This window comes from Arachis ipaensis, chromosome B07, assembly GCF_000816755.2.
Source record: "Arachis ipaensis cultivar K30076 chromosome B07, Araip1.1, whole genome shotgun sequence".
In the NCBI taxonomy this organism is placed as follows: Eukaryota; Viridiplantae; Streptophyta; class Magnoliopsida; order Fabales; family Fabaceae; genus Arachis; species Arachis ipaensis.
The window spans coordinates 96,971,560-96,983,380 of NC_029791.2; the positions used below are offsets into that span (position 1 = coordinate 96,971,560).

An 11,821-nucleotide genomic window follows, 5' to 3' on the forward strand; every position below is an offset into this window, starting at 1 on the left:
CTTCACAAACATGTCAATATAATTTTTAAAAATTAATTTACATTATTGTTACACTACTGATCATTTATTATTAAAAAGAAATATTTAAACAAGACATTAAAAATGTAGAAGAAAATTAAAATAAAAGAAATACTTTAAAACAAAATATAGTACACTACCATCATTTTCCAATCACATTAATTACAACTACAAATGAATAGTATATTTATACCAATAGAATCTAACAGCAACTCAAATAAACCTATTCCAAAAATAAAGCTATCCAAATGCTTTGTAACATCAAAGAAAGTCTAAACAGCACAATGAGAAAATGAGTTACTAAGCCATTGAATTAATAACATGCTAGTGGTTAACATGTGAACATATGCAAGGAAAACATCTCTATTCTTGGTGAAAATGAGTCAGAACCAATCTTCATTTCACTAAACATGACTGTTAGATATATTAACAAGGCCAATTGACATACGTACAAAGCTTCACTACAATATTGATGCATCTCCAGCATCTGCAAATCAAGGAAATGAAACTCCTTCAAGATTTTAATACTCAGTTAGAAGAGAATACAACCCTAAAAAGAATGACAGAGGCACACTGCAAACCTTTTTCAGGAACGATGACAACAGGTGCTGCTTTGCAGTGGTGGAAGCAGTACTTTCCAACACTTCCCTGTAGCACACTGAACAAAGAAGAAACACACTCTTGCATAAAAAATTCAGAACAGTATTGGATAACTGCAGAGGGAATAGAGAGGCAAACCTTTGAATTAAGCTTCTGCCTCTTTATCCCAGAACTACAGCCGCAGGTTTGATCCTCTCTACTTCCCTGCAAATTACTTTCCCTGCATCACTTTCCACAATCCGAGCCACTGTCTTCACCTGCATATAACATAACAAGGATTATTAACTAGGTACTATTGGATCGGAATGTCCACGGTACATTTGAAGTTCATGCCTAGCAAAATCTAGGTGTAACAGAAACAAAGTATTAGAATAAGAAACATGAGAAGAATGATCAAATTCATTCATTAAGTGTTTATACATACTCATTAAAAGGTGTAAAAATTTACTTGTTGCTCCTATATCCATATCTTTCCCCCAAAAAGCAGAGTGTTATGATTATGAAATTGGCCCAAGCCCAAGCTTTAATACACTACTATAAAAGAAAAAGAAGACAAGAAAATAAAAAGGAAAGCTGGTATGACTTTCTTCTAGACCTCCATTTGTAGAATTCTATTTTCTCATCCTCATTTTGGTCTTGATGTCAAGCTTTTGTCAATTTGCAGGAATGACAAACCCTCTATGACTCAAGAATAGCTTAGTACCTACTTCTTATCTAGTTTCCCCAAATTTACCCCTTTTTTCTTGTTAATTCAATTTAATTTACTTTAATTGGACTGAGAATTAATCCCATTGGTTCAATATTGAGAACTTCTTTCTATAAGTTATTTGTGGATTAGCATCTGCTACACACTGTAATTAACTATTTTACTCTGAAGAAAGTAACCCTAAGAGTCAATTATTTTGGCAGAACAACATATTATGGAGTAGAGTTGATATGAGAAAACAGCAGCTACAAGACTCTGAGCGCAATGATATAATCTAGAATGTAACACTTCTCAGACTTATCTCACAAACTGTGGATGGCTTTAGTTTCAATGATATAATCTAGAAAAAATATAACAATTTTAATCTAATTTAACTAATAATATTAGAAATAAATACATTAAAATTGTCATTAAAAACCAGAGTAGCACAGCGGAAAAAATGTCAATGTAATTTACCCTTTATTAATTTTTCTAGGAAGGATTTTACATTCTTTTCAAGTTTCAACTTATGGTCTCTAATTTTGCTTCCAAAATTTATTAGGGAAGAGATGCCTCTATAAATCAAGAATTCAAGATACATCTGTGATGTGCCTTACCTTGAACTGTCTCTTGGTGCCATAACTATTGCAACGGCTTCTGGAAGCATAATCTGAAGAGAGAACATACATTTATATAAGCAATGAAAGAAAGTATAAAGGAATCACCTAATAAATAATAACTTAGTTCCGTAGAGTAACAAAGGAGTGCAGAAATTTATGCCAAATTATATGGCAGGTCCATAAAAGATTTCAGGAGCATAGAAGCTTGTATATTCTATATGAAGTATACTCTAAACTTTATGTTCAGTAGATAAAGGTCTATAGCTGAATCTATTATGACAGTTATGAGTACAAGAATTTGACATAAAAGTAGAAAACACCATCATTAAAAACAACTTTATGAGTACTAGATAAGGTGCATCCAACTCTTAATAAGCTTTGCAAAGATTTGGCATATAATAGCAAGATACATACCAAGTCTAAGTACACTACTACAAGCAAAATAACCACCAAGGTTTTTCCCATTATCAGCCAACAATTTTACAATCCCATCCAACAATAAAAGAAAGACATAAAGAACATATTTCAAAATAACTAGCTGGAGAGAGAGAAAAAGAGAGAGAGGAGAAGAAGAAGAAGAAAGAAAGAAGAGAGGATGACCTGTAATATAGCATTAGGTCCTTGAGTCTACCAACTAGCACAGGCATCAAATAGTAGAGCTACAACTTCTGTGCTCTGAGCCTTTAAAAAAACCAACAAACTAGAATCATGTAGTAACAAGTTATCACTTATCACCATATAATGACACCTGTAGTAATTGTATAGAATTCATGACTCTAATTCTAAAATAAACACTAAGTGAAGCAAGTTCAAGATAGTCCGGTCTCCTAAGATATTCCACGTAATATTACAAAATAAAAATTTATAGATTTAAGAAGCATTATTGAAAATAACTAAATAGATAAATATAGTAATAACAAAAGAAAAAAGACAAATGGCAATTAATCAAAAAAGTTTTGAGGATGAAACCAAATATTCCACTTGAAATAAACCTTTTGGAACAGGGGGTAGCACTAGAATAGGAAGCCTGCATAAAGAAGTGAACAACAGTATATAAGTAGAGATCATACTGAAAAATAGAAGAAAAATCGAGACAAAAATAAGGAACATAGCTTATCCTTCAAGAGTATGAAGATTTCTCTTTATGTAAAACCACAGGCAGAAAGCAAATATAGCAATTAGTATGATCAAGCTTACTTGTTCCGCATATAAGACATTATTCGACCCTCGTTTAGAAGGCCGTGATCTTCCAAAACAACAGCAACAACATCATAACCTCGAAGAGTCAAGCTCTCATAAGCAGAAATTGTTCCAGAAATATACAAATAGCGGACCTAGAAAAATGTGCAAGTCTTTTGCATTAACATATAAATTGAGACATATATTCATTTGAAATTGAAATTGTAACTAAAGTACCAAAATTCTGGAGCACCAAATTCACTTATATAAGTCACATTAAAGTGATCCAGAAGCACCGGGACTCGCAACTCCACCTGCAGTTTCCACCACACACATAGAAGTTATTGAAGACTCTGTGGAGAATTGTTGCTTCTCTCTGAACCCTTTAGATTCATTTCCTAAAAATCACAATATTAAGTTTGTTAATTGATCCTGCTAAAATTCTTTCATGTTAAACTACTATTCTAATATTATCTTACCTTTGCTTTCTCCATTGTGTTTTTAGCATTAAGCACTTTGATTCCATTACTGCTTTCACCTGAGAAAGAAAGGAAATTTCAGTTATAGTACTAAAAACTTCTCAGATATTATCTTCAACTCACTTTTTATTCCTTTCAGATCACTTCTATAATATCTATGGACATGTTTTCATGTTGAAGCTACAAAGAAAGCATAAACAATTACAGGTTAATTGTAATGTTCATACCCTTTAAATTATTAAAAAATACTTAAATTTTATAATTATCACTATAAAAATTGTGAATATTTAACTTTGTTCTGATGTGAAAATTTCTTGAATATGTATTCTAACATGATTTTTGAAAATATATAGATGTAAAAACAAAAAGAAAAGAAAGTGCTCAACTCCAAAATTTAACTCTAGTTACCAGCTTCTGTCAAATCTGATTTGGAGAGTAAGGAACCAAAATGGAAGATACATAGATAAAATAGTTCAGTAAATTAGTTAGAGAACTTTAACCACATGAATCACTCCACACGAAAACAAATGGAAACTGAAAAAGAAAAGAAAATAGACTGAAACAGTGGCTCGATTCAGAAGCTTTCAACGGGGCAACTACAGCGGCAAGAAATCCAAGTGCAAAAGCACTCACTTTCTCAACCTCAAGCTCAAACAGTAACAGCTTCTGAACGAGGTCTTCTTCCGTCACGGGAGGAGCTTGGAGGTGCTGATTACTGAACCAAAGCCGGAATAGCTCCTCATTCGATAATCACGTTCACCACTTTCTCTGCAAGACACAACCACTGAAGGATTTACACCTAAAGACATGCACAACCGAATTTGCCAAAAATCAAAACGAAGGGAGCAACATGCTAGGAGATCGAGAAAGAGGAACAGAGGATTTACTATTTTTGGCAAGATCGGAGAGCGCGTGAGTGGCGCGCTTGGCGGTGGCTCGATCTGACTCCTTCCATGAGAAAGTGGAGTTGAGGATGGAAACCTGCTCCTGGACCTCGGCAAGGATGGCGTCGCGGGCGTCGCCGGTTACTCTCCCTCTGATCTCAGACGCTACGGCGAGTTTGATGCCTGATGGTGACAATGGCGAAGAGATAAATACCACGGTGGCTAGTAGATCTAAGGTTCATGTTCAATCTTCTCCCTTTTCAAATTTTTTTGGACAAGTTTTTGGTTGGAGTTAAATTTGCATTGTTTGGGTTTAATCAGAGTAGGTTAGGGATTGGTTATTGGTTTAGAAAATTGGGCTTAAAAAGTTTAAACTAATTTTAATCAATGGGGGTTTTATATTTTGCCATACATAAAATATGTTATGGAGGTTTTTTAAAACTTCCACAAAAAAATCCCATAAACAAGTAGAAATCTTGTAGTGTGATAATTGTTAGTGGGTAGTTGTAATTTTCAATTAGTTCGTAATTTGAATATGTCTTTTGTTGATGCATCCCATGTGTTTAATGAAATATTTCCTTTGATTATGGAGTAGTCTTCTATACTCTTGGCCTAGGCTAAGAGAATCGGGTAACTTGAGTCATTGGGTCTAATTGATTTGGTGATTTGAGAACCTTTAGTGGTCAATTTGATAACCATTGACACTAACCTACTACTAAGTCAATTGGTAGCTAGGTTGGGATTTATGGATTGATGTTGATCAAGCCATTTGATATACTTCAAGTATAGAAGTAAACTTAATGAGCTTGGTTCCTCATAATTGTCAAGATATGGTTATTAGACAAGGATGGCGACCCCAATTCCTAGGCCTAGCCAAGAGTTCCTTTTTTTATTCATACTCAAAACCCAAAAATACTAATTGCTTGATTATTGCTATAGTTAGTTTAGTTATTCACCTAGTTCTAGAATAGAAATAGATTATATGTTCTTCAGCTAGATTGAAATTGCCTTTACTTTGCTTTAGTTACTTGATTTAATTTCTTGCACTTCAAGATTTCTTACATGTTAAGTCTAGTAGTTTAATTTCTTGATCATGACTCCCAACCCCGGAATTCTAACCACTATCGATGTACATATTTGCCCATTCCTTGTGAGACAACCCGAGGTTTGAATACTTCGGTTTACTTTGATTGGGGTTGAACTTTGTGATAACCATTTATTAAAATTTGATTTGAGGATTGTTGCTAGTTAGAACTATACTTACAACGAGATTTTATTGAGAAATTCTTTACCGATGATAATTCTTGCATCAAATTTTTTGGAGCCGTTGCCGGGGAATGGTTGCAACATATACCTTGATATTGGTTATGTGAATATGTGAATAGTGTAGATAGTTTACTTACTTTTAATATTTTGTTTTTAGTCTAGATTTCTTTTCATGCATGAGCTATGACTCCCAAGTTTGATGACTCGGTCTCAACCAAACTCTAGCTTAGCCGAGCTTGATCCCGAGATTGAAAGAATTTTGCTACACACTCGGCAAGCTAGGCGGCGGTTGGACTATACGGCTAGTGCTTCGGCCTCTCTAGAGGAACCCTCCAAACCACTAGACGAAACCGAGAGTGACTTGGAGTCCACTACTTCCTATTCTTCTGTTAGTACCACTAATACATCTTTGCACCCTACAGGTAATAATTTCATGGCAGAGCCACGTAGAATCACTCTGCATGAACAAGGGGCTTCGGATCTTATTCTTCAACCATTGCAAGCGAGGTATCCAAATCTTGATCCAAACTTTGAGTTGAAGAATAGTTTGATTAATTTGTTTCCAAAATATCATGGACTTTCGGGCCAAGACCCCATCAGACATTTGAGAGATTTTCAAGTTGCTTGTTCTACGGCTCGAAGGCATGGAGTCGATGAGATTGCCATTATGGTCTTTGCTTTCCCCTTCTCTCTTGAGGGGCAAGCAAAAGAGTGGTTCTATTCCCAACCGGATGAGGTAGTGACCGAATGGGATTTGTTGAGAAGAGAGTTTTTAGACAAGTTCTTTCCGCCGAAGAAGACCGACTACATCCGGAAAGAAATCTCTGGTATAATGCAAAAGGACCAAGAGACCCTATATGAGTATTGGATTCGATTCAAGAGGCTCTTGGAATCTTGCCCACACCATGGATTGGACACATACTTACTCATTAGTTATTTCACCAGAGGTCTTTGTGTGGCGGACAAGAGATTGCTCACCGCTTCTAGTGGTGGTTCCCTTTCCAAAAACAAGATGGCGGCTGAAGCTTGGAGCTTGATAAATGATGTCGCCGTGGCTACACAACATGTAAGGGTGAGGAACAATCCCCTCAAGGGTGTGGTGGAAGCACCTCCTTCCGAATCAAGCTTGACCAAAGTGCTTGGGGACATGACTACTCTCCTCACGAAGATACGCAAGGAACAAAAGGCGTTCTACTCAATCCAAGCCATCCAAGCCCCACCCCAAACACTCCAACTTGAAGGGCCTCCTAGAATATGTGGCTTATGCTCTAGCACCGCACATTACACCGACCAATGCCACCAAGTTCAAGAAGATTATACCCTTGCAGTAGCCAATGTAAACTATAACAATCATCTACCCTATCATTCTCAAGTCCAAAACAATTACTCTCATAGTAATAATTCCAACCAAGGGTGGAGGGATAATGCACAAGGGAACAACCAAAACCAAAGATGGAACAACTCCTCTTCTCATTACCACAACAATCACCAAGCCTCATCCCAATATCACAATAATAACAATCAAGCCAACCAAAATCACCACAACTAAAATAACTACCCTAGATACCAAGCACCACATCAAAGACAACAATCCAACTAATCTTCTTCCTCCTCCACCAACCAAGGTGATGTTTCTAACCGTGCACTCCACCAAGAGCAAGAGAGGATGAAGGCCATAGTGGAAAAACATGCAGAGGACACAAGGAACCTCAGTGCACAAGTTGGTGACATGAGTGCTCAATTGTCCAACATCACCGAGATACTTTCAAGGATGTCTTTACCCTCCTCTAGTAACACCAACTAACCCTCAAGCTCTTCTAACCTTCCATCCCAATCCCTTCCAAACCCAAAGGGCGGTCTCAACGCCATCACTCTACGGTCAGGGACTACATTGGAGGAAATACCTCCTAGGGTCATGGAAGACATTCATGAGGAAGTGGTTGTTAAAGTTCCACATGAAGAAAAGGAGGTAGACACAAGGCAAGAGGAAGAAGAAGCGAGCCTTAAGGAGCCTAAGAGGAAGGCTATAATGGATGAATCCATTCCTATCCCATTCCCTTCCATGGTAAATAAGGCCAAGGAAACTCCAGAGTTTGATTTAAACATACTTCAAGTATTCAAGAAAGTTGAGGTAACTATTCCACTTCTTGATGCTATTCAACAAATTCTAAAGTATGCTTAGTTTTTAAAGGACTTGTGTACATATAAAGATAGGATTGGTGAGTTGGAAACATTGTCATTGGGTAGTTCCATTTCTTCATTGATGAAGCCTATTCCGGAAAAGTGTAGTGACCCCAGACCGTGTTTAGTATCTTGCCGGATTGGTGGAGTTGCATTTCATGATTGCATGTCTGATTTGGGGGCTTGTGTGAGTATTATACCACTCTCTATATTTGCGAGGTTAAAGTTAGCCCCATTAAAAAGGTCGGCCGCCAAATTTGCCTTAGCCGACAAGAGTGTGATCACCGTAGTAGGGATAGCAGAAGATGTGCTTGTGGCCATCAAGGATTTGGTGTTTCCGGTTGATTTCTATATCCTTGAAATGCCTTGGACAAATAATAGAAGTTCTTCCTCCGTTTTTCTTGGTAGACCATTCTTGAAGACCTCTAAATTCAAATTGGATGCCTTTACCGGCACATACTGTTTTGATGTAGGTGACAAGACTATCAAGTTTAACTTAGAAAAGGCCATGAGACACCCACCTAAAGAACACTCCATTCTCCGATATGATGTGATTAATGAGGTAGTAGCGGAGATACAAAGAGAAGAACATGACAAGTTGGGCCACCTTGTTGTTGAAGGGGAGGACAAAAATGAGGATGAACAAGAGAAAGTTGATGAGGATGAGCTTCATGATCTTAGTGAAAAAGAACCTCAACTTGAAGCGAAAAGTGAATTGAGGCCTCTACCTTCTCACTTGAAGTATGCATTCCTTGAGGACAACCAAAAGTTTCTGGTCATTATTGCTAGTGAGCTTTTGAGCCAAGAAGAAGATAAGCTCCTAGAGGTCCTAAGGAAGCATGTTGCACCACTTGGAGGGTGTGCATTGATTATGCCTCAACCAGGCTACTCGCAAGGATCACTACCCCCTGCCCTTCATTGATGAAATGCTTGATTGCCTATCAGGTAAATCACACTACTATTTTTTAGATGGTTATACTGCCTATTTCCAAATTCATATAGCCCCTGAAGATCTGGAGAAAACTACTTTTACATGCCCCTTTGAAACGTATGCATACAAGAGGATGCCTTTTGGCTTATGTAATGCACCGGATACTTTCCAAAAAAGCATGATAAGTATTTTCTCAGATCTTATTGAGAACTGTATGGAAGTTTTCATGGATGACTTTAGTGTGTATGGTGATTCGTTTAACCTTTGCTTGGATAGTTTAGCTAGAGTATTAGATAGGTGTGTTAGTTCAAACTTTGTATTAAATTTTGAAAAATATCATTTTATGGTAAAACAAGTTATTGTTCTAGGACATGTTGTTTCTAATACTGGTATTTCTGTAGATCTAGCAAAGGTAGATGTGATTTCTGGTTTACCTCACCCCTCCTCCGTGAGGGAAGTCCATTCGTTCCTTGGTCATGCATGTTTCTACCGGAGATTTATCAAGGACTTCAGTAAGGTAGCATTGCCTTTATCCCGACTGCTGCATAAGGATGTTGAGTTCGAGCTGAGTGAGGACTGCATGGAAGCGTTTGACAAGCTGAAGATCGCCTTGACTCAAGCTCCGATTGTGAGAGGACCCGACTGGAGCTAGCCATTTGAGATTATATGTGACACCTCCAACCATGCAGTAGGAGCGGCGCTGGCTCAGCGCGAAGGTAAGGACCCTTTTATAATTGCTTATGCTTCTAAGACTTTAGATGCTGCTCATTCTAATTATACTACCACTGAAAAAGAGCTTATGGCTATTGTTTTTGCTCTGGATAAATTCTGAGCCTACTTACTTGGTACTAAGGTGGTAGTATACTCAGACCATGCAGCTCTAAAATATTTATTAGCTAAAAAAGAGTCCAAACCAAGGTTAATACGTTGGATATTGTTGCTATAAGAATTTGATTTAGAAATCAAGGATAGGAGTGGTTCCCAAAATTTGGTGGCGGACCACTTGAGTCGCCTAGAGCATATTAAGAATAACTCCACTCCTATCAATGATGCTTTTCCATTTGATAGCTTGCACGCAGTAACTGAAGTAGTTCCTTGGAACGCACCTATAGCTAATTATCTGTTTAGTCGTACCTTCCCTCCTAATTTTACTAAGCATCAAAGGGACAAGCTGAAAAGCGAGTCCAAATATTATATATGGGATGACCCATATTTATGGAGGTATGGTGTTGACCAGATAATTAGAAGGTGTGTACCTCAATCAGAATTCCAATTAATTTTAGAGGCCTACCACTCCTCTGAGAGTGGTGGACATTTTGGTCCGCAAAGAACAGCTAGAAAAATTTTAGACTGTGGATTGGTGGCCCAATCTTTTTAAGGATACTACTGCCTTCTATAAATCTTGCTCCCCATGCCAAAGATTTGGGAATATATCCAAGAGGAATGAGATGCCCCAACAACTTATGTTGTTCAGTGAAATTTTTGATGTTTGGGGCATTGACTTCATAGGTCCATTTCCAAACTCTAGTGGTTTCTTATACATATTGTTAGCTGTTGGTTATGTCTCTAAATGGGTGAAAGCAATTCCTACCCGTACTAATGATGCTAACATTGTTATCTCCTTTGTTAGAAATCATATTATCTGTCACTTTGGATCACCACGAGCAATCATGAGTGATCAAGACACTCACTTTTGTAACAGGAGATTAACAGGTCTACTGAAGAAACATGGCATTGTTTACAAGGTAGAAACGGCTTACCATCCTCAGACCAATGAGCAAGCCGAGGTGTCTAACAGAGAGATAAAGTGCATATTGGAGAAGATTGCCAAGCCTCATAGGAAAGACTAGAGCACCAGGCTTGTAGATGCGCTTTGGGCTTATCGGACATCATACAAGACACCCATTGGAATGAGTCCCTTCCGCCTAGTCTATGGAAAGGCTTGTCACCTCCCAGTAGAAGTGGAGCACAAAGCTTTCTGGGCTATAAGGGAATGCAACATGGGATTCGAGAAAGCCGGCGCTGAAAGGAAGCTGCAACTCGCAGAACTGGAGAACCTTCGACTCGAAGCATATGACAACTCTAGGCTATACAAAGAGAGGGTGAAGGTTGTGCATGACAAGCATATCAAGAGAAGAGAGTTCAGACCTGCGGAGCTAGTTCTCCTTTACAATTCAAGGCTGAGGCTCATGCCAAGCAAGCTGAGATCAAGGTGGGAAGGCCCCTATAGAGTAGAGAAGGCAGAGCCATACGGAGTCTTCCAACTAAGTCATCCTTCAGGCTGCAAATTCATCAAAGTCAATGGCCACTGCTTGAAGCTGTATCATGGTGAGAAAATGAAGAACAATAAGCTGTATCATTCTTCTTTCATTTATTGCATTTACTTATTTTTCTTTCTTCTCAATTTTATATTACCCTAGTTATTTATGATTTCTTTTTCATGCATTTTTATGTTGGTGTTGGATCTTTATTTGGGTGTTACTTTCTTATACTTGAACTTGTGGATATTATGAGGAGTGATTTGACAATTGACATTTAATTTTGGGTCTCATATACACTTGGATTCATTATTCTACTTCCTATTTTAACTTGCACACCAAGTGTTTGTGAAAAAACTCTTATGGCATTTTGAATCCTATTTTATTTTACTTTTATACTTTAATGTCTCTTTTTCACAATATTTGTACTCCACATGTATTTGGGATTATCATTCACAATTGTCAACATACAAATGCTCTTTAATTTGACACATTTAATAATTGATGCTTGAGTTATGCTTCTCATACCTATTACTTGCATGCTTTTACTCTCTTGCATCTAATTATTATAAATTACCTTTTTGCTCCTAATTGATGTCTTACCTACATGTTGTAGCTACCATGTATTTAAACTATTATCTTTTCTTTGGCATTCATTATCACTTGGAATTTCTTCCTTCCGATTTTTAGTTATCTATATTTACCATTCTTCCTCTTTCC

General features: G+C 37.4%; 1 long non-coding RNA gene across 4 annotated transcripts; it reads right to left on the bottom strand.

The window, feature by feature from the left end:
• On the bottom strand, nt 250-4,944 carry LOC107609919. Of its 4 annotated transcripts, none has more exons than XR_002350174.1 (11): nt 4,469-4,944; nt 4,215-4,349; nt 3,582-3,640; nt 3,340-3,500; nt 3,121-3,257; nt 2,916-2,950; nt 2,524-2,604; nt 1,921-1,973; nt 757-875; nt 600-676; nt 250-505 (listed from the first exon to the last, which is right to left on the bottom strand). It is a non-coding gene; the product is annotated as an uncharacterized LOC107609919 (long non-coding RNA). The 4 variants fall into 4 exon arrangements; XR_002350175.1 differs by having other exon boundaries at nt 4,139-4,349; XR_001613319.2 differs by having other exon boundaries at nt 4,215-4,380.